Source organism: Salvia miltiorrhiza, chromosome 2 (assembly GCF_028751815.1).
Source record: "Salvia miltiorrhiza cultivar Shanhuang (shh) chromosome 2, IMPLAD_Smil_shh, whole genome shotgun sequence".
In the NCBI taxonomy this organism is placed as follows: Eukaryota; Viridiplantae; Streptophyta; class Magnoliopsida; order Lamiales; family Lamiaceae; genus Salvia; species Salvia miltiorrhiza.
The window spans coordinates 51,287,213-51,310,767 of NC_080388.1; the positions used below are offsets into that span (position 1 = coordinate 51,287,213).

Below are 23,555 nucleotides of genomic sequence, written 5' to 3' on the forward strand. Positions count from 1 at the left end.
TAAATCTGCGGATTTAATTTATATATCAAGACAACGAACAAATTAAATCTACGGATTTAATTTAGATTCATTTTACAACTTATCGATTTTAGCGAGTTATCACATGTCGAAATCGAGATTTATGTAAATATACAATATTCCAATCACATTGATACATTGATGTCCACAACTCATAATAACATACAAAGTCATCAGTATCATTACACAAATTTTCTTTTTGCTCCACCATGCTTTTCTCCCCATTCATACAACACCACCACTCAACACTCAAGTGCACTCCATCGCCCCTTTGCCTTCCTAGCCTACAAGTTCAGCCAAAACACTCCCTTAATCACTAGCAAACCAAGGGAAGTAATTAGTCTAAGATGCTGCCAGAAACTCCAAGGTGAGATTTGGCTTTCATTCATCCGGTGCTCTGCCACTTCTAGGTAAACTTTGGCTACATTTTTTTTTTTCCATCTTCTTCCATGATTTTACCTGTATTCATTAAACAACAACCAGTACTACCATTTTCAGATTCAATCATTTGATACCAGTTAACACTTGAAAGAGTGAGAGATAGAGCAGTTCAAATTTTGCCAAACTTCAACAAGATCCAATCAACTTATTTAACTCAGCAACAACGGCAAACCTCTAATCATTTTCTAGGTATATACTACTGTTTCAGTTCATTTTCTCAACTCATTCAAGCCACATATATTGTCATCATATCATAGCATAATCGATCATCTATGAAGTGCTTAAGGAGATGGAACGAATTGTAGGCATACTTCACTATACTTTATAAACACAATGAGATTTCTTAACTTCATAAGCAAATGAATCAAGATACAATAGTAGAATGAAATAGACTTAACTTTAGAAGAGAAGAACGTTGGGCTGCACTGCGGGCCGCTGGACCTCAAGAACAGCGGCAACGGTGCGACGAATCAAGCAGACGCCGGCAGCGACGCCCCTAGTCGTCAACGACAGCGCTACTCGCCGACTGCACAGTGCCGGTGGTGGATCGAAACGATAGCAGCGGCTTCCCCAAAACGGCAACACACGAACCACGTCGGTCCAGTGGCGACGACAGTGGCGGAAGTCTCGAGCGCAGCAGCAGCGGACGCTCGGCAACGGCGTTCTGCCTTTTCTAAAACTTAGGGCTCGACGACGGAGGGAGATTCTGAGGACGAGGGAGATGAACGGCGCCGCTCCCAGGCGGCGATATCTCGCCGAAATTTCAGGGCAGCGGAGGCGCGACTGATTTTATGGGAGCAAGAGGCGGCGAATCTCCCGGCCTTCCAGTTACAGCGGCGGAGGGATCGACGGTGGTCCAGAGATGGTGAGATCGACGATTGTGGTGGCCGATGGCTGCTACTGTTCGTCTGTCAAGGAGTCGGATTCACTGGTCGGCGGCGGCTTTTGTCGTTGCTGTCGCCGGAAACGGACGGAGAAGGGAGAGCAGTGGGTGACGACGGCTTATCGCAGCTGCTCCCCGGCGAGCTTCCGCAGCGGCGAAGCTTTGAGAGAGAGAGAGAGATGGAGGGAGACGGCGGCGATACCTATCATCGTTGCCAAGGAAGGAGGCCGGTCGACGGCTGTCTCGCCGGAGGAAGCCGCGGCGGCGGGACTGATGGCTGAGTGAGAGAGGTGAAGAGAGAGCCGAGAGGCAGAGAGGGAGAGTGAGGGCTGAAGCTATGTGTGTGTGCGTGAGAGGCGCAGATTTGAGGGAGGAAAGGAAGAAAAGGGCTAGGGATTGGGGAGTGGATTTGAGTTTGGGCCAAGTGATGGGCCGATTTTTTTATTTAGTTGGGCCGAAAAATTTGGGCCTCCTATTTATTTTTGGGCTTTGTTATTTATTTTCAGTGGGCTTGAGTTGGGCTGAGTTATTTATTAATTTTGGGCCGATTTTAAATTAGGAATTGGGCTTCAGAATTTATTTATATGGACCGATTTTAATTACTGATTGGGCCTCTGATTTTATTGGGCTTTGATTTAATTGTTGTTTTGATTTGTATGGGCTTTATTTAATTGAGTTGGACTCTATTTATTTAATTGTTTTGGGCCTCATCTTTTAATTGTTTTGGGCTCCCCTTATAATTCATAAATTGGGCCTTTATCTATATTATTTGGGCCGAATTATTTGAGCTTGGGTTTGTTTTATTCTAAAGGAAATGAGCTTCCAATTTAATTGATTGGGCTTTCACTTAAATTCGAATTGGGCCAGTCTTTTATTTAAATGGCCATTCCCATTATTTCTATTGGGCTTGAATTATTTTAAAGATTGGGCTGATGCTTATTTTACGATGGGCTATTATTCTAATCTCATTTATATTTCAGCTGGGCTGAGTTTTATTTAATTTTAAGCTCAGAATAATTCATTCTATTCTTGGGCTAATTTTAAATTATGGACTGAAATTTTATTTAGTTGGACCTTACATGATTTATTTATTTGAGCCCAACTATTTATTATTTAATCATTTGGGCCAAGAATGATTTAATTACTAAGCCCAATGAATTATTTTTAATTGGACCTTTCATTTTAGCTATCCAGGCCCATTTCTACTTAATTAATTATTGGGCTACCTTATGTTGAGCCTTTTAATTATTCGAACTCATAACATTTCAAATTCTCATTATTAAGCCCGGTTGATAATGAGTTTATAAAGCGAATAAGCTGAAGTATTTAATTATTTTCTATCGACTACGAGGAGCGGGATTTATTTAATCGACGGATTAGAACATCCTGAAGAGAATAGATTAATTTTAATTAATTATCCGGTTTCATGAGACGAAACTTAGCTTTTGTTAAATCCGATAGCCAGGATTAACAATAGAAATTCCCTGATTATTATCTCAGAATAATAGTTCATGCATACGAGATTCATGCATAGTTTAATTACGCATTCTCATTTAATTGAGAATTTTCCCTCGATTTAAAGTCTTACGTTATATTCTCGTGATTAAGGTCAAGCGCAAGAGTAAGAACTACACAAGGAGTTAGAGTACCTTAGCAAAACTTTGCTATCAGGTGGGCATTACTTTCATATATATATCAAATGAGTTTAAATGTTACCTTCAAGCAAGTTATTTCATGACTAAATTAATTGAAGTTATTTCAAATATTGTCTTGCCATAAAATATTTAAATTTCAGTATGATATCTATCTGATGTGGCTTTTATCATGTAATCGAATTCGGGTCTTGAGCAGTTGATAGCTATCCTGCCAGGGCTAGTGTACACCAGTGACCGTGAGTCATCTAGCGGGTTGGCCGGTCAAGTGACCGTGAGAGGTGGCCACCTCTCCGGCACACAGTTCCAGATATGATAGATTACAGAACTTAGACTGCAGTCGAACTTTAAGAATCACAAATGAATTTAGTAAGCTTGGGCCTTTTAGCGAAAAACTCCCTTGCTGTACTGTTTATGATGGCATGACAATTTACAGTTTTGAAGCATGTATTTTTATACTTAGGCATACGTGCCCACTGAGTACTTTTGTACTCAAGCCCTGCATATATTTCTAAATGTGTAGGTTGAGCAGCTGCAGATGGTGATGAAGTGACGAGCGGGATTCTTTTGTCTTATTATGTATTAATGAACTCTAGGGTTACATGTCTTCATACATGTAATCAGAATCATATTCCGCTGCGTACTCAGAAGTTTTATGTTTATTTGGCTAAGTCAGAGATATCTGAACTTACTAGTTATTTGAGTCTATACGACTAAACTTCTGTTATATTATAAATATTCCTTTTGTTAAATTATGAAATGTGATTCTTCTTTGTTTAATTATTCCCTTTCTACCCCGTTTCTAATCTCCCTCCATTAGTCACGGTTTCCCCGGCTTAATTATCCTTAATTAGGACCGGTCGTGACAGAGTGGTATCAGAGCAGTTCATTTGCTCTGAACCCTAGAGTTAATAAATTTTTCTAGTATGATCACTAGTATGAAAGAGTCAGTCGGCAAAAGCTCAGCACTTCATCACATCGCTATGCTCAACAGAAAGGAATGCAACAGAAAGTTTTGAATGTTGAAGTTTATATTTCGCCTTGATGCAAATGTTGATTTTACTTATGCCTTTTTATGGAGATGTTACTCAATGAACTTAGATGCGCTAAGGATGCATGATCACTGTTATGAACACAACAATAGAAGGAATTTAGCAAGAACATTTTTGCTTTTCTCTGTAAATTGAGGCGATGAGTAAGTTACAAAGTTAGTGAACCAGACGAGAAATCAACAAACAAAATACAATGGGGAGTAAAGAAAAGTGTCACACACGAGATAGTGACACGGGCATAGATCTTCGTTCGGATTATTCACGCGAGGCGGATACCGAATCAACTATTGCCTTAATCAGAGTATAGTGGGAACACTTTTCATAGTAATAAGAATACCCTACATAGTTTGGAAATTGCAACATAGCGGAGTTATCTCTTTTCAAAAACCTAGTTAGTACTAGTTGCAGCATATTTAAGACTTCACGAATTATATTCGAGTCTAGTGTTAGGCTATTATGATTATAATACCGTGGTTTGAATTTCGAGACCTCAAGTAGAATTATTACCTTACTGTTTTGCCACCTATTTTGATATTCGTGAGTTTGATTATGCGACCTTCATGTATAGATGGCGAGGATGCGCTTTACCAGACGACGGCCGTTGCGTCGAGATGCTAGTCCGGATACTATCAGGAACTCATATTTTACTTATCGCCGATGCCACGGTGATGACTTAGGCCAATTCTTGGCCGGCTTCCATCGACACTGGGTCGCTGCAAGAGACCATGGGATATCGGACTATGACGGAATGGAGCGGCTAATGGATTTGCTGCCATCAGAATGGCAGGGATGGGCGAGGATGATTTCCGCTCACTACATCACTCGTTCTGGCAGGTCCTATGACTTGCATTATGACTTCTCTGGATTTACTGCTGAGATCCAGGCACAATTCACTCGTTGGGGAAATGCTCCTCGAGGGCCGTATATACGTCCGGGAGACCTTGCTCGAGTCGGAGTACCTTCGCCCGACGAACTACTGGACCCACTTCCGGAGCCGACTCCACCAGCAGCCCCTATCTTAAGGCAACCCAGGAGGCACGACGCTGAGGCAGGCCCCTCTAGGCCTCAAGCCTACAGAGATTTTCCACCTGGCACGGGTTCAGTGCCATTAGTCTGTGAGCCACCATTGTCATCGAGGCAGTTGAGCAAGGCAGAGATAGCAGCCGCTATGGCCGACGTGGACAGAGTCTTAGCCGATACCATGGATTTCCTCAAAAAGGGCAAAGCCCCGGCCATGGACGACCGCCCAACTCTTCGAGTCACCTTGAAGATGATTCGCTCAGCCATCATTGGCCAGGCAGCAGGTGAAGGAAGGGGTGAGTCGCACCCATCTGGCGGAGAAACAGATGAGGACCCAGAGGAAGATCCGGAAGAGGATCCAGAGGAAGACAGCCATGCCCCGACCCAGGGATCTTGTACCCGATCTTCTTAGACCGGTTTATATATATATATCTAATAGGATGATATTTAAATATCCCAGAAACATAGATTGATCTGATGCTTTTGTATGCCATGTGTCGGCATAGACTTTTGACTAATATTAGGACGGAGACGCGAAACCTTGGGACGTTCTGTGATTGAGTACTTTTTGTAATGGCTTCGCTGGATAGCCAGTTCATCATGTGTGGTACTTACATAGATCTTTGAACCTAGATTTTTTTTATGATGATGTAAAGTCCTCATTGAGGCAATTTTCCCTATGTTATATATGGTGACCTTATTGGTCTTTCGTGGCAAGTCATTCCGCTATGTTTTATTATATGTTCGCTTAAGTTTTAACAGGAGCAGAACTCGATGAGTTAAAGAGTAACTATAGAAATGATAGTATGTCCTTATTGCATTTTAATGCGCTGACAACTTATGTTTTGACCTAATAGAATGCCGCCAAAACGAGGACGACCAAGAGGAGGGGGCAGGATTCCCCGAAATGAAAGAAGAGACCCAGAAACAGTGCCAGAACCAGAACCCGAAATAGTTCAACCACCTGTTCAGCCAGAACGACGGATTGAAGAATTATTCTTGCGACAGAACCCACCTACCTTCAACGGGACAGGAGACCCGGCAGAAGCTGAAACTTGGGTTCGCGCTATTGAACGCATTTTCAACTTTCTGCGTTGCACCGACCAAGAACGTCTGACTTGTATGTCCTTTCAGTTGACTGGGTCAGCTGATTTCTGGTGGGAAGCACGGATGAAAACGATGACAGCAGAGCAGTTAGAAAACCTGACCTGGGAACAATTCAAAGCTGGTATATATGACAAGTATATACCCAAGAGCTACCGCAAGAAGAAGGAAGCTGAATTTTACAATCTAAAGCAAGGGAAGATGTCGGTAACTCAATATGACAGGATGTTCTGCGATATGTCTAGATATGCGCCGGAACAAGTGGACACAGATGAGAAGATGGCTGAAAAGTTTTGTGCCGGTCTGAGGCACGAAATTAGGATGGCTTTGGCAAGCCACGGAGGATTGTCTTACACTGAGTCGCTCAGCCGAGCATTAGACATTGAAGCAGCCATGCCAGGAGAAAGACCTGCAACTGTACCTACGCCAGCACCTTCACATGATCAGAATCATAATCAAAATTTTAGAGGAAAGAGGAGATGGGACAACAGTAACCCGAACCAAGGTGAGAAGAGGCCATGGCAGGGACGGGTTTTCCAGTCACAGGGCTATGGAGGCCAGAGTGCACCGAAACAGATGGGAAATGACCAACAGAGGGCCCCACATTGTCCCAAATGTAACAAAAATCATGTGGGAATCTGTAAGGCCGGCAGTGATAGTTGCTATATCTGTAACCAGAAGGGGCACTATGCAAACCGGTGCCCGAATAAGCAACATGGAACGGGTTCAAGGCCAAACCCACCTATCCAGGCTCCACCTCTGCGAGCAATTCAAGCTTTGCCCCAACCATACCCTAGGCAGCAACCACAGTATCAGCAGCCACAGCAGCACCAACAGCTACAGTACCAACCACAACCTCAACAACCATATCAGCAACAGGCCCGCCAACAACAGCAGCGACAACAGAAACAACATGAAAAACCTCGTCATGCTAGAGCCTATGCTATGAGGCAGAAGCAGCCCGAGAACAACCAGGGAAACCTGGCAGGTATGGGCATGCTATTCAATACTCCTGTTGTACTTCTATTTGATACGGGCGCATCGCATACTTTCGTTTCAAGTACATGTGTTGACACATTAAAACTTAAAATGGAAAGAGCTGACCAGGAGTTGAGTATATCATCACCTATAGGAGGGATGACGATAGTAGATCATGTGTGCTTGAACCTAGAACTGAACATAGGGTCACACAAGATTGTAGTGAACAACTCCTATGTTATACCGATGGGAGATGTGGACGTAATCCTAGGAATGGACTGGCTAGCCGAGAACTATGCCACCATCCTTTGTAACGAAAGACGGATATCGTTTCGACCCCCAGGAAGGGAGCCGTCACATTTCCACGGAATTAGTATGGGAAGAAGAAAGATGATCATCTCCGCCCTACAAGCAACGAAAATGATGAAGAAGGGATACCCAGCTTACCTCGTATATTTGCACGGAGAACTGGGTACTGAAAAGAGTATAGAAGATGTAGCAATTGTACGGGACTTTTCAGATGTATTTCCAGAGATTCTGCCAGGGCCACCACCGGACAGACCAATTGAGTTTACCATTGATTTGGAGCCCGGGGCAGCTCCCATTTCGAAGGCACCATACCGGATGGCTCCTAAAGAGTTGGAAGAACTCAAAATACAACTGCAAGAACTTTTGGAACTTGGATTCATTAGGCCAAGTGTATCACCTTGGGGTGCACCTGTACTTTTTGTGAAGAAAAAGGATGGCACATTGAGAATGTGCATAGACTATAGGGAACTGAATAAAGTGACACTGAAGAACAAATATCCTCTACCAAGGATAGATGACCTCTTCGACCAGCTCAAGGGAGCAAGCGTGTTCTCGAAGATTGATTTGCGGTCTGGTTATCACCAGCTGAAGATTCGACCAGAAGACGTACCTAAGACGGCATTTCGAACTAGGTATGGCCACTACGAATTTGTAGTTGTGCCATTCGGGCTAACTAATGCGCCAGCCGTGTTCATGGACCTCATGAATCGAGTGTTCCATCCGTATTTAGACAAATTTGTCTTGGTATTCATAGATGACATCCTAATCTACTCGAAGAACGATAAAGACCATGAGGAACATCTGAGAATTGTTCTAGAAACGTTGAGGACAGAGCGCCTTTATGCCAAATTCAGCAAGTGTGAGTTTTGGCTCAGCGAAGTCACGTTTTTAGGACATATTGTATCATCAGAAGGGATTAAAGTGGACCCCGAAAAAGTGCAAGCAGTGCGCGAATGGAAATCGCCTACTAACCCTAATGAGATAAGAAGTTTCTTAGGATTGGCAGGTTACTATAGGAGGTTTATGGAAGGATTTTCCAAAATTGCAAGGCCAATGACGCAACTACTCAGGAAGGGAATAAAATTTTCTTGGACAGAGGAGTGCGAGAAGAGCTTCCAAGAACTTAAGGAGAAGTTGACTACGGCACCAGTATTAGCCGTCCCAACAGCTGATAAGGAATACATGATCTACACAGACGCGTCCAAAAATGGACTTGGTTGCGTGCTGATGCAAGAAGGAAGAGTGATAGCATATGCGTCACGACAGCTTAGGCCACATGAACTGAATTACCCGACTCATGATCTGGAGTTAGCTGCAGTGGTGCATGCGCTGAAGATTTGGAGGCACCACCTATATGGAGTTAGGTGTGAAATATTCACAGATCATAAAAGCCTGAAATACTTTTTCGAGCAAAAGGACCTCAACATGAGACAAAGGAGATGGCTCGAACTAGTGAAAGACTATGACTGCGGTATTAACTACCACCCAGGCAAGGCCAACGTAGTGGCTGATGCATTGAGTCGTAAGACCCAATCTAAATTGGGAGCTCTCATCACTCGAGAGACGGTGCTCATAAGGGAATTTAGCAAAATGAGCATAGAAGTGGTTAAACCACCAGGGACGATAGCAAGCGTTGTGGCAACAGTACCTAACTTGAGGAAGATGATCGTAGAAGCACAAAGAAAAGACGGGAAGATGGAAAAACTACGGGAAGCAGTAAGAAAAGGAGGCGTCAAGAATTATCAAGAAGCATCAGATAATGTTATCCTCTTTGAAGGAAGAATATGCATCCCCCACGATGATGAGCTTAAGGATAAAATCATGAGTGAGGCTCACGATACCCCTTATACTGCCCACCCAGGCAGTACTAAGATGTATCAGGACCTAAAGAAACACTTTTGGTGGGAAGGAATGAAGAGAGACATAGCGTCATTTGTGGAGAAATGCCTAGCATGCCAACAGGTGAAGGCCTTACACCAAAGGCCATATGGAAAACTACAACCGTTGGAAATCCCAGAATGGAAGTGGGAGCACATAGCAATGGATTTTGTGACCAGTTTGCCCAAAACAAAGAAAGGAAACACTGCCATTTGGGTAATAGTAGATCGACTCACAAAATGTGCTCATTTTATACCAATACCGATCACACATGGATCAGACAAGCTAGCTCAGTTGTATGTTCGAGAGATTGTACGCTTACACGGTGTACCAGTGTCGATCACTTCAGACCGAGACTCAAAATTTACTTCTAGATTTTGGATGAGCTTACAGAAGGAGTTAGGCACGAGGTTAAATTTCAGCACCGCCTTCCACCCGCAGACAGATGGGCAGTCTGAAAGGACAATTCAGACCCTCGAAGATATGTTGAGAACAGTGGTGTTAGATAGAGGTGGAAGTTGGGAAGTAGTGCTGCCGTTGATTGAATTTGCCTATAATAACAGTTACCAGGCAACTATCGATATGGCACCATATGAGGCATTATATGGAAGAAAATGTAGATCACCGCTTTATTGGGATGAAGTGGGTGAGAGAAAAGTTTTAGGACCAGACTTGGTCAATGAGATGGTTGAGATAGTCCGCCAAATCAGAGGGCGAATAAAGGAGGCGCAAGATAGACAGAAATCTTACGCTGATGCACGCCGAACCGAATTACAGTTTGAAATAGGAGACAAGGTCTTCCTAAAGGTATCTCCTACCAAGGGAATAACTAGGTTTGGTGTCAAGGGAAAACTTAGGCCCCGATTCGTAGGACCTTATGAGATTTTGGAAAGAATAGGCCCAGTAGCCTATAGGTTGGCATTACCGCCAAGTTTTGGAAACGTTCACAATGTTTTCCACGTATCACAACTCAGAAAATACGTTTTCGATCCAAAGCACATAATCCACCAAGAAGAGATGATCCTTTGCCCAGACTTGAGTTATGAAGAGAGACCAGAGGCCATTCTAGATCGAAAAGTACAACAACTCAGGAATAAGGCAATCACATCAGTGAAAGTCTTATGGAAACACCACGGACAAGAGGAAGCCACGTGGGAGCTTGAAGACAAAATGAAGGATAAATACCCCGAACTGTTTTAGAAGAAATATGCAAATTTCGGGACGAAATTTTTGTTAAGAGGGGTAGTATGTAGTGACCCGCTCTTTTATAAATATTAAATCCAGTAATGAGTGTTTATTTATGTTCATCAGTGAATGAAAACGGTTATTATTCTGATATGAATTCAGCTTATGATCCTGAATTTATATTGTTTAAGCAGTCAATGATATTATTTCAGAGTTATAACTGACTTAGCAAAGTCACGTTATTTATTTAAGCGAGATGGAATTAGAATTTATTTTTACTCAAGTCGTGGATTATTTCCGACTCGTGAGTTAATTAAATCTGCGGATTTAATTTATATATCAAGACAACGAACAAATTAAATCTACGGATTTAATTTAGATTCATTTTACAACTTATCGATTTTAGCGAGTTATCACATGTCGAAATCGAGATTTATGTAAATATACAATATTCCAATCACATTGATACATTGATGTCCACAACTCATAATAACATACAAAGTCATCAGTATCATTACACAAATTTTCTTTTTGCTCCACCATGCTTTTCTCCCCATTCATACAACACCACCACTCAACACTCAAGTGCACTCCATCGCCCCTTTGCCTTCCTAGCCTACAAGTTCAGCCAAAACACTCCCTTAATCACTAGCAAACCAAGGGAAGTAATTAGTCTAAGATGCTGCCAGAAACTCCAAGGTGAGATTTGGCTTTCATTCATCCGGTGCTCTGCCACTTCTAGGTAAACTTTGGCTACATTTTTTTTTTTCCATCTTCTTCCATGATTTTACCTGTATTCATTAAACAACAACCAGTACTACCATTTTCAGATTCAATCATTTGATACCAGTTAACACTTGAAAGAGTGAGAGATAGAGCAGTTCAAATTTTGCCAAACTTCAACAAGATCCAATCAACTTATTTAACTCAGCAACAACGGCAAACCTCTAATCATTTTCTAGGTATATACTACTGTTTCAGTTCATTTTCTCAACTCATTCAAGCCACATATATTGTCATCATATCATAGCATAATCGATCATCTATGAAGTGCTTAAGGAGATGGAACGAATTGTAGGCATACTTCACTATACTTTATAAACACAATGAGATTTCTTAACTTCATAAGCAAATGAATCAAGATACAATAGTAGAATGAAATAGACTTAACTTTAGAAGAGAAGAACGTTGGGCTGCACTGCGGGCCGCTGGACCTCAAGAACAGCGGCAACGGTGCGACGAATCAAGCAGACGCCGGCAGCGACGCCCCTAGTCGTCAACGACAGCGCTACTCGCCGACTGCACAGTGCCGGTGGTGGATCGAAACGATAGCAGCGGCTTCCCCAAAACGGCAACACACGAACCACGTCGGTCCAGTGGCGACGACAGTGGCGGAAGTCTCGAGCGCAGCAGCAGCGGACGCTCGGCAACGGCGTTCTGCCTTTTCTAAAACTTAGGGCTCGACGACGGAGGGAGATTCTGAGGACGAGGGAGATGAACGGCGCCGCTCCCAGGCGGCGATATCTCGCCGAAATTTCAGGGCAGCGGAGGCGCGACTGATTTTATGGGAGCAAGAGGCGGCGAATCTCCCGGCCTTCCAGTTACAGCGGCGGAGGGATCGACGGTGGTCCAGAGATGGTGAGATCGACGATTGTGGTGGCCGATGGCTGCTACTGTTCGTCTGTCAAGGAGTCGGATTCACTGGTCGGCGGCGGCTTTTGTCGTTGCTGTCGCCGGAAACGGACGGAGAAGGGAGAGCAGTGGGTGACGACGGCTTATCGCAGCTGCTCCCCGGCGAGCTTCCGCAGCGGCGAAGCTTTGAGAGAGAGAGAGAGATGGAGGGAGACGGCGGCGATACCTATCATCGTTGCCAAGGAAGGAGGCCGGTCGACGGCTGTCTCGCCGGAGGAAGCCGCGGCGGCGGGACTGATGGCTGAGTGAGAGAGGTGAAGAGAGAGCCGAGAGGCAGAGAGGGAGAGTGAGGGCTGAAGCTATGTGTGTGTGCGTGAGAGGCGCAGATTTGAGGGAGGAAAGGAAGAAAAGGGCTAGGGATTGGGGAGTGGATTTGAGTTTGGGCCAAGTGATGGGCCGATTTTTTTATTTAGTTGGGCCGAAAAATTTGGGCCTCCTATTTATTTTTGGGCTTTGTTATTTATTTTCAGTGGGCTTGAGTTGGGCTGAGTTATTTATTAATTTTGGGCCGATTTTAAATTAGGAATTGGGCTTCAGAATTTATTTATATGGACCGATTTTAATTACTGATTGGGCCTCTGATTTTATTGGGCTTTGATTTAATTGTTGTTTTGATTTGTATGGGCTTTATTTAATTGAGTTGGACTCTATTTATTTAATTGTTTTGGGCCTCATCTTTTAATTGTTTTGGGCTCCCCTTATAATTCATAAATTGGGCCTTTATCTATATTATTTGGGCCGAATTATTTGAGCTTGGGTTTGTTTTATTCTAAAGGAAATGAGCTTCCAATTTAATTGATTGGGCTTTCACTTAAATTCGAATTGGGCCAGTCTTTTATTTAAATGGCCATTCCCATTATTTCTATTGGGCTTGAATTATTTTAAAGATTGGGCTGATGCTTATTTTACGATGGGCTATTATTCTAATCTCATTTATATTTCAGCTGGGCTGAGTTTTATTTAATTTTAAGCTCAGAATAATTCATTCTATTCTTGGGCTAATTTTAAATTATGGACTGAAATTTTATTTAGTTGGACCTTACATGATTTATTTATTTGAGCCCAACTATTTATTATTTAATCATTTGGGCCAAGAATGATTTAATTACTAAGCCCAATGAATTATTTTTAATTGGACCTTTCATTTTAGCTATCCAGGCCCATTTCTACTTAATTAATTATTGGGCTACCTTATGTTGAGCCTTTTAATTATTCGAACTCATAACATTTCAAATTCTCATTATTAAGCCCGGTTGATAATGAGTTTATAAAGCGAATAAGCTGAAGTATTTAATTATTTTCTATCGACTACGAGGAGCGGGATTTATTTAATCGACGGATTAGAACATCCTGAAGAGAATAGATTAATTTTAATTAATTATCCGGTTTCATGAGACGAAACTTAGCTTTTGTTAAATCCGATAGCCAGGATTAACAATAGAAATTCCCTGATTATTATCTCAGAATAATAGTTCATGCATACGAGATTCATGCATAGTTTAATTACGCATTCTCATTTAATTGAGAATTTTCCCTCGATTTAAAGTCTTACGTTATATTCTCGTGATTAAGGTCAAGCGCAAGAGTAAGAACTACACAAGGAGTTAGAGTACCTTAGCAAAACTTTGCTATCAGGTGGGCATTACTTTCATATATATATCAAATGAGTTTAAATGTTACCTTCAAGCAAGTTATTTCATGACTAAATTAATTGAAGTTATTTCAAATATTGTCTTGCCATAAAATATTTAAATTTCAGTATGATATCTATCTGATGTGGCTTTTATCATGTAATCGAATTCGGGTCTTGAGCAGTTGATAGCTATCCTGCCAGGGCTAGTGTACACCAGTGACCGTGAGTCATCTAGCGGGTTGGCCGGTCAAGTGACCGTGAGAGGTGGCCACCTCTCCGGCACACAGTTCCAGATATGATAGATTACAGAACTTAGACTGCAGTCGAACTTTAAGAATCACAAATGAATTTAGTAAGCTTGGGCCTTTTAGCGAAAAACTCCCTTGCTGTACTGTTTATGATGGCATGACAATTTACAGTTTTGAAGCATGTATTTTTATACTTAGGCATACGTGCCCACTGAGTACTTTTGTACTCAAGCCCTGCATATATTTCTAAATGTGTAGGTTGAGCAGCTGCAGATGGTGATGAAGTGACGAGCGGGATTCTTTTGTCTTATTATGTATTAATGAACTCTAGGGTTACATGTCTTCATACATGTAATCAGAATCATATTCCGCTGCGTACTCAGAAGTTTTATGTTTATTTGGCTAAGTCAGAGATATCTGAACTTACTAGTTATTTGAGTCTATACGACTAAACTTCTGTTATATTATAAATATTCCTTTTGTTAAATTATGAAATGTGATTCTTCTTTGTTTAATTATTCCCTTTCTACCCCGTTTCTAATCTCCCTCCATTAGTCACGGTTTCCCCGGCTTAATTATCCTTAATTAGGACCGGTCGTGACAGTTCATAGATGACGTCCTCATCTACTCCAAAAATGAAGAAGAACATAAAGAGCATTTGAGGACCACTCTACAAACGCTAAGGAATGAACGACTCTACGCCAAATTCAGCAAATGCGAGTTTTGGCTGAGAGAAGTCACATTTCTAGGACACATCGTATCATCAGAAGGAATCAAGGTAGATCCTGCTAAAGTGGAAGCAGTACAAGAATGGAAGTCGCCAACAAATCCAAACGAGATCAGGAGTTTCTTAGGATTGGCTGGCTATTATCGAAGGTTTATTGAAGGATTTTCGAAAATAGCAAGGCCAATGACGCAACTGCTCAAGAAGGGGATCAAGTATACTTGGACGGACGAGTGTGAGGAGAGTTTCCAAAAACTCAAGAAGATGCTAACTACTGCGCCGGTTTTAGCAGTCCCCGAATCAGACAAAGAATATGAAATCTACATGGATGCGTCCAAAAATGGACTAGGTTGCGTGTTGATGCAAGATGGCAAGGTAATAGCATATGCATCACGACAACTTAGACCTCATGAGTTGAATTATCCGACTCATGATCTGGAACTAGCTGCAGTAGTACATGCATTAAAAATCTGGAGACATCACCTATATGGAGTTAGGTGTGAGATTTTTACTGATCACAAAAGTCTGAAGTACTTTTTCGAGCAAAAAGATCTAAACATGAGACAAAGGAGATGGCTCGAATTAGTAAAGGACTATGACTGTGGTATTAACTACCACCCAGGCAAGGCTAATGTAGTAGCCGACGCATTAAGCCGAAAAGTCTCGTCAAAATTAGGACATCTTCTCACGAGAGAAGTTGAGCTTATAAAAGAATTTGACAAGATGAAGATAGAAGTGATTAAACCACCTGGAACTATAGCAGGCGTTGTTGAGATAATACCTAGTTTAAGAAAAATGGTGGTAGAAGCACAAAGAAAGGATGAGAAGATGGAAAAATTACGGGAAAAGATAAGATTAGGAGATCTCAAAGATTTCCAAGAAGCACCAGACAATGCCATACTCTTTGAAGGAAGGATATGCATTCCTCAAGATGAAGAACTTAAGAATAAAATCTTGAGCGAAGCCCATGATACCCCTTATACTGCCCACCCGGGAAGTACTAAGATGTATCAAGATCTAAAAGAGAATTTCTGGTGGGAAGGAATGAAACGAGATGTAGCCTCGTTTGTTGAACGATGTCTTGCTTGCCAGCAAGTGAAAGCCTTACACCAAAGGCCTTACGGGGAACTACAACCCTTGGAGATACCAGAATGGAAATGGGATGATATAGCAATGGACTTCGTCACAGGATTGCCAAGATCCAAGCGAGGTAACACGGCTATATGGGTCATTGTGGACAGACTTACGAAGTGTGCGCACTTTATACCAATCCCAATCACCCATGGATCCGACAAGTTAGCTCAACTTTATGTTAGAGAAATTGTGCGTTTGCACGGAGTGCCAAAGTCAATTACATCGGACAGAGATTCCAAGTTCACATCCAGATTCTGGATCAGTTTACAAAAAGAACTGGGCACAAGATTGAATTTTAGTACAGCTTTTCACCCACAGACAGATGGTCAGTCTGAAAGAACGATTCAAACATTGGAGGATATGCTGAGGACAGTAGTGCTAGACCAGGGTGAAAACTGGGAGCACATTTTGCCACTCATCGAGTTTGCATATAATAATAGTCACCAAGCGACTATCGCTATGGCACCCTACGAAGCACTGTATGGGAGAAAGTGTAGATCGCCACTTTATTGGGATGAAGTGGGCGAGAGAAAAATCCTAGGGCCAGACACAATAGGTGAAATGATTGAAATCGTTCGCCAAATCCGACAGAGGATTAAGGAGGCCCAGGATAGACAAAAGTCATATGCTGATAAACGCCGAACTGACTTACAATTTGAGAATGGAGAAAAAGTCTTTCTGAAAGTTTCTCCATCAAAAGGGATCATTAGGTTCGGAGTTAAAGGGAAACTTAGACCCCGATTTATAGGACCCTATGAGATCCTAGAAAGAATAGGCCCAGTGGCTTACAGGCTGGCATTACCGCCAAGTCTAGGAAATGTCCATAATGTTTTCCACGTATAACAACTTAGGAAGTACGTTTTCGATCCAAAGCACGTGATACACCAAAATGAGATGATCCTTAATCCAGACCTGAGCTATGAAGAAAGACCCGAAGCGATTTTAGATAAAAAGGTGCAACAACTCCGAAATAAATCAATCACCTCAGTGAAAGTTCTTTGGAGGCACCATGGACAAGAAGAAGCTACGTGGGAGCTCGAAGACAAGATGAAAGAAAAATATCCAGAGTTGTTTAACGAAGGTATGCAAATTTCGGGACGAAATTTATTTTAAGGGGGGTAGTATGTGATGCCCCGCTCTTTTAAATACATATTAGATTAAATATGTGCATTAGTTATAAAATTCTTTTAATTATTTATGGTGATTATTTTGTTCAGATAATATTATTTCAGCAAAAGTCTGTATAAGAGATACAGAGCTGCGATTTAATATTCAGTCATGAATGAAACCAATAATTAAATTTATTGGTTTAACTATACGTTTGAGACTTTGTTTTACCAGTTTATTGATTTAATCAATATTATTAGAAAATTTAGATTTATAACCGATTTTATAAATCGTGTTATTTAAATCAAATTGCTAGAATTATAATTTGAGATCATATGCATAATAATTTTATTATTTCGCATTATATGAGTTAAGGTATTAAGTCGCGAATTAATTCCGACTTTCACGTATTAAATCTCAAGATTGAGGATTTAATTTATATAAATACGACGAGTATTTATTAAACGAGAATTGGAGAATTATTACAGGAACTAGGAGAAACTAGATCACGGCACTACACGTATGTCTCGATTTTTCATCCAACACATCAATTCCTACACTATTTCCTACACTATTCCCTACACTATTCCCTATACTATTCACCTTCCCCTCCAATACACCATTACTGCAGAAGGAGATTGTAAAGATTGCAGATTTCTTCCTGTAGTATATCTGAACTCCATCACACCCCAAAGTCTCCTGTAGGAGAAGAAAATCACGCCAATATCCACAATTTTCAAAAGCTTCAGCACGCCGAGAAAGAAATTTCACGGTAAGATCACAATTGTCAAAGGATGTAAATTTCAACGATCAAATCTTCAAAAGTTGCAACTCCAGGTACCAAAATTTCCACCATTTTGATTCTGTTGTCTGCAGAAACTCCTCTACAAATTGAGGAGAGTTCTGCAGAAGGAAGAAGTGCAGCGAGCAAGAGTGAGTTTAGGAGATTTGTTTTTTTACTTGCAAGAGCTCAAGTGAGCTCCCTTCGCCGGGCCATTTCTTCGTCGACCGGCCACTAGGCTCTGAACCGAGAACGTGTACTCGTTCCTCCATCTTTAGGCTACCAAACCCAACAATCGAAAGGCCGAAACCTTCTCTATATTTTCCCGACCAAAGGCCACAATATCCTTCGGAGGCCAACGTCGAATTCCCGACTTAGCCACCGGCCAACTTACGGCCTTCGTTTCTCACTATCCTTACGACGAAAAAGGATCGAGAAACCACCGTTGTGTAGCCTGATCTATCTCGCACGAGGAAAACTAAGTCGTAGACCTTCGCGGCTAAACCCCATCGCGGAACGACGACCAGAAAAAAACCCCGGCGAACAACTTCCATTAGTGCTCACTTGGACAAGGGTAAGTTGACGCCCTTATTTCGATGCATTCCCGTTTCTATTATATTATGAGAAATTTCTGGGGTATAGATGGGAGTGTGGTAAATATTCGTACAAAGTTTCATATCATTTGAACTTCGTTTACTACCCTTTTAAAATTCGAGAAGTCTACTGCCCGTATCTGCTAAAACTGTCGTGAGGCAGATGATTAAGTTAATTATTTCAGTAACCATATGTTGATATTTAGCTCTCAAATTTTTATTCTATGAAGATATATGTGTTAGCTATCTACATATAAAATTTGAGCTCATTCAGGTAACATTTGCTATTTTTCAAAAATCTGGACTTTCAGTTGGCAGAAACTGCCGAATCTGGTAGGCGATGGGAAAATCGCTATATCTCTTAAACTACTTGGAGTTTTTCAACATACTTTTTTTTCAATTAAACTAGACTCAAAGAGGTTTCTATTGATATAAAATTCGACTCCATACGAGTTCGGAGTAAAAGCAGTTTATTAGTTGAAGTTGAATCTATACAGTTTTGTTGAGATTGAAATGTTTCTAAATAATTCTTATTAAGGATTTTAAAGTTTTATTGTTGATAAAATATCACTTTTAGTTTATAAATGAGCTATTGAGATATATAAATATTCTGAGAAAGATTTCATGAGAACTTGTTGGTAAAATTATATTAGATGGAATAGTTGATAAATGAAATATTAAAGATTTATTAATTAAATGGTTAAAATATTAAAATTATTAGATCTTCTCGAAAATTTCTTTTATAGTTAACTCCTTTTATTATTTTAAAATATTTTTACAAATGTTCCTAAAATCTCACAATGAAATTTTCATCAGGAATTAATATTTAGAATTTATTAATGACTTATTAGTTCTTTTAATAGTAGCAATATATATATATTGATTGGCATTATTAAATGGGGAAAAGGAAAATATTTTATAAATTATTCTTTATTTATAATGGATAAATAAAGGAATAATATAAAATGGGCTTTCCTACATCCTCAAAGGTACATGAAGTATTTCGATAAAAGAAGAACGATTGTATATGAGTTAGATACAGTCGTTTAAGGAAATATGGGTAGTTAGAGAAATGAGTGAATAGTGATTCACTGCATTTGTTGTTATCTTTTCTATTATTCACTCGAACACATGTTTCGTGTTATCAAAGGTTCAAATAAACAAAAGCGCCTGAGTAACCTATCGCGCTAAGGAAAGAGAATCATTGTCTTAAGTAGCAAAACACTGCAATCAGGTAGGCATTACTTTCATATATATCAAATGAATTTAACTGTTACGTTCAAGCAAGTTATTTCATGACAAAATCTTTGAATTGAAGTTAATTCAAGTATTGTCTTGCCATAAAATGTTTTAATTTCAGTATGATATCTATCTGATATGGCTTTGCCAGTTATCATGTAATCGAATTCGGGTCTTGAGCAGTTGATAGCTATCCTGCCTTGGCTAGTGTACACCAGTGACCGTGAGTCATCTAGCGGGTTGGCCGGTCAAGTGACCGTGAGAGGTGGCCACCTCTCCGGCACACAGATTCAGATATGATAGATTACAAAAGAACTTAGTCTGATCAGACGAACTTTAGAATCACAAATGAATTTAGTATGCTTAGGGCCTTTTTAAGTAAAAACCCTTGGTTATACTATTGAAATGGCATGACAATTTACATTTATTATGTATGTATATGATTTTCGGCATATGTCTACTGAGTACTTTGTACTCAGCCCTGCATGTATTTCTAAATGTGCAGGTTGAGCAGTGATGAGTGATGATGGGGTGTCGTGCGGAGCTTTGTCATATTTACTAAATAAACTCTTGGCGATACATGTCTTCATACATGTATCACGTTCTATTTCCGCTGCGAACACTCAGTTATGATGCATATTATCCTATTATGTTGGATTGTCAAATCAAGTTATTGTATAAACACTTAAATCGGATACTCTTGACCGATTACTCGCTCTTATCTATTTATGTGTGTTTTTTTTCTCATATGATGTCTCAATCTTAGTTCAATTCCTTTATTATTATTTATCACCCCTTTTCTGTCCCCTCTCCTAATTTCCCTTCCCTAGTCACGGTTTCCCGGCTTACCTATCCTTAGTTAAGACCGGTCGTGACAGTTCTACTATATATACTCGTGGTAATATATAGTAGTAGCACATTTGATAAAGTGCATGAATTTAATATTACTCTCCATAAAAATATAAGTTAGTAGCACATTTTGAATGAAAGGACTTCAATACTCTTATGACAAGTCAATAAATTGAATGATGTTGATATCTAATTTATTTTTTATTTAAAAAAACAACTAAAAGTTGACAGATAACACAAACTCACGTAAATATAGATACATTAGTTTATATGCTTTAAAACCCACTTACAACAAATATGAAATTTATGGCTGAAAATGGTTGATACTTCAATTAACTTATGTAATATGCAATATGGGCAATACTTCAATTAACTTCAAACATTAATGGCCGGCTGTTGCATCCTCTAAAAATTGAGACTAAAAATCGAAAAGAACAAGCAAACTACAAAAAGTATTTAGTTCAATAAATACACATTTATTTCATGTAAGAGGTTGTTGTGTAGTTAATAGGTTGTGGGAATAAGCGTATACACCAAACTATTGAGTTCATTCATTGTAAATTCAAAAATGAAAAACAAGAAAATCCTCTAACATAGTGCACGACCACTACACGGTTGCTCAAAAATCAGAATAAATTCATCTCAAGGCCTTATAATACGAAAGGTATGTGAAATATGCTTCTTCTTTTTTCATTTCGAGGGTACACGGTTCCTGTTCTTGTGTACACAATTATACATGGTTGGATTTTATGTGTTTATATTATGTGTAAATTAGTCTGTAGTAGTATTTTAATGTTACGGACTAAAATACTAAGTACAAATGTAAAAATCGATGAATTTCAACAATCGTGTACGAATTCGTGCACGGTTATGTTTATGAATACACGGTTGTCAATTTTTTGATTCTGTATAGTTTTGCTTGTTATTTATGTTATGTATATCACTGATAGAAGTCTTCTTGCCTCGAAGTACTCTGTGAAAAAGGTTCGTCCTCGAAATATCATGATCCGCATTCGGATCAAAACCCTGCGGGGAAGGCCCGAAGTGTAATCCCATCACCAAACAGAACTCGAGGGTCCCAATTCGCATGTCGTGTCCACAAACGTGGAACCACTGTTCCCATGCACCAAACTGCGAGTCGTACAACTTTCGTGCAAGAAGCTGGTACAGTGCGGCATTGGCGCTCTCTTCCCTCCTCAAATCATGTAAGTGGCCAAACAGACTACATTTGAATTCCTCAAAACGACGGTAAAGCTCCAAACATTTCTTCACATCCTTTAATAAAGTTATTCGGATATAGTGATTGATACGTCCGACATAACTCTGGATATGTGGACGTAACCAAGCATAGCGAGGAGGCTGCAATTAATTAAAAATAATTAGAATCAACCAAAATCAAGCAAAAAACAATCAAACAATGCCCGAAAAGCAAACCGTGCACATAACAACCAACCGTGCACACCAGAACACTTTTCAGTTCATAACCGTGCACAGAAGAACCGATCGTGCACTAAGGACCCAACCGTGCACGGTTGAATCGTGCACACCAGAATACTTTTCAGTACATAAAAACATAAAACAAAGTGTAATAATACAACCTTGCAAAACCTAATCGAAATCGTACGCAACTGTGCACGGAAGAACCAACTGTGCACTGAAGAACAAACCGTGCATGATTGAATCGTGCAAAAAATTAATTCCAGACTTTAGAATATATCATGAGAGCATATTAATATTAAACACATCAATAAAATCTAACCGTGTACAAGAAAAATGAAACCTTGTCTAACCGTGCACGGTTAGTTCCAAACATTTTCCAGATTGCAAATATGATGATTCGATACATATTCCAACACATAAACACTCAATAATCAACTACCGTGCACTCATAAACATTACACGACACTCAAATTCAACGTTTAACAAATATAGGGCACGATTACTTACCGGATTCGGCCCCGGGTATTGTTCCTTCTTCTTTGATTTACTCCGGTGAATTGGCTATTCTACCTCTCTCGTGTACTTCGATTCAGTATCACTATCGCTAATTGTGAATTTGATAATTACAAGTCACAAAAATAAAGTCATTATTTTTTTATGGAATGCACGGTTCGTTGAGGAGGAGAGAGGCGTGCACGAATCTCTTCTTAGTTGCGTAGAACACGAAAAAATTGGGGAGAGAGCGTGCAGAGTTTTGATTTGAGAAGGCAAAGAGAGGCACACGATAATTTGAGAATGAGGCGTGTTTGAACTAGGGTTTTCTCGTGTACAGTGGAGTGAAGCAATCGTGTATAAATGAGAGACAAGAAAAATACAAAAAGGAATAGTTTGAAATTGATGGAAGATTCTCGGTTGACCACTTTTGGCATTTAAAGCTAGCGATTTTTTGGGAACTAAAAATCGTGTAGGATTTTTTTGTATTGGGATTATTTGGGTTGAAAGAGACGGTTTTCTTTGGGAATTAATTAATAATAAATTTTTAAATATAAGTTAAAAGTTATGTGGGGATCATTACGGATATATTTGACAATTTACAAGAAATGTGCTATTAAACTTATACTTTTATGAACTTTGATAAAAAAAAAATTTATTTCTTTTATCAAATGTGCTACGTGTGAATTTCAGCCTATATACTATAACTTCATCCTAAAATAGGCAAAAAAAAAAAAGAAAAAGAAAAAAAAGAAGCGAAGAAGAAGAGGAAGAAGAAGGCCAGGAGGCTACATTGCTTGTTCTCTGTTAATCTGCTCTATAAAAATGAAAATTTGAGTATATGATTTTTTATTAATTATTTTCAATATTTTTTGTCTAGTTATTTTATGCTATTTTCTTGATTTTACTTAATTTATGTAATTCTGTTGGATTTTGGCAATTTTATTATTATTTTGGTTTTCTATTTTAGCATTCCATGTTATTGTAGTTTTTTATTAACATAAGTTGAGTTAACTTTCATATTAGTTGATAACATAAACTTAGAAAATAATTAGCACAACTAAACTTTCACTATATATATATATATATGCATATATATATAG

General features: G+C 39.9%; 4 long non-coding RNA genes across 4 annotated transcripts; 2 read left to right on the plus strand and 2 right to left on the minus strand.

Annotated features, from left to right (window-relative positions):
• Positions 1 to 104: 104 nt before the first annotated feature.
• On the minus strand, positions 105 to 1,700 carry LOC131010065 (uncharacterized). Its single transcript, XR_009096466.1, has 2 exons — positions 858 to 1,700; positions 105 to 477 (listed from the first exon to the last, which is right to left on the minus strand). It is a non-coding gene; the product is annotated as an uncharacterized LOC131010065 (long non-coding RNA).
• On the plus strand, positions 228 to 1,944 carry LOC131010066 (uncharacterized). Its single transcript, XR_009096467.1, has 2 exons — positions 228 to 428; positions 517 to 1,944. It is a non-coding gene; the product is annotated as an uncharacterized LOC131010066 (long non-coding RNA).
• Positions 1,945 to 10,938: 8,994 nt separating this feature from the next.
• Positions 10,939 to 12,534, minus strand: LOC131010067 (uncharacterized). The gene is made up of 2 exons (XR_009096468.1): positions 11,692 to 12,534; positions 10,939 to 11,311 (listed from the first exon to the last, which is right to left on the minus strand). It is a non-coding gene; the product is annotated as an uncharacterized LOC131010067 (long non-coding RNA).
• On the plus strand, positions 11,062 to 12,778 carry LOC131010068 (uncharacterized). The gene is made up of 2 exons (XR_009096469.1): positions 11,062 to 11,262; positions 11,351 to 12,778. It is a non-coding gene; the product is annotated as an uncharacterized LOC131010068 (long non-coding RNA).
• Positions 12,779 to 23,555: the final 10,777 nt, after the last annotated feature.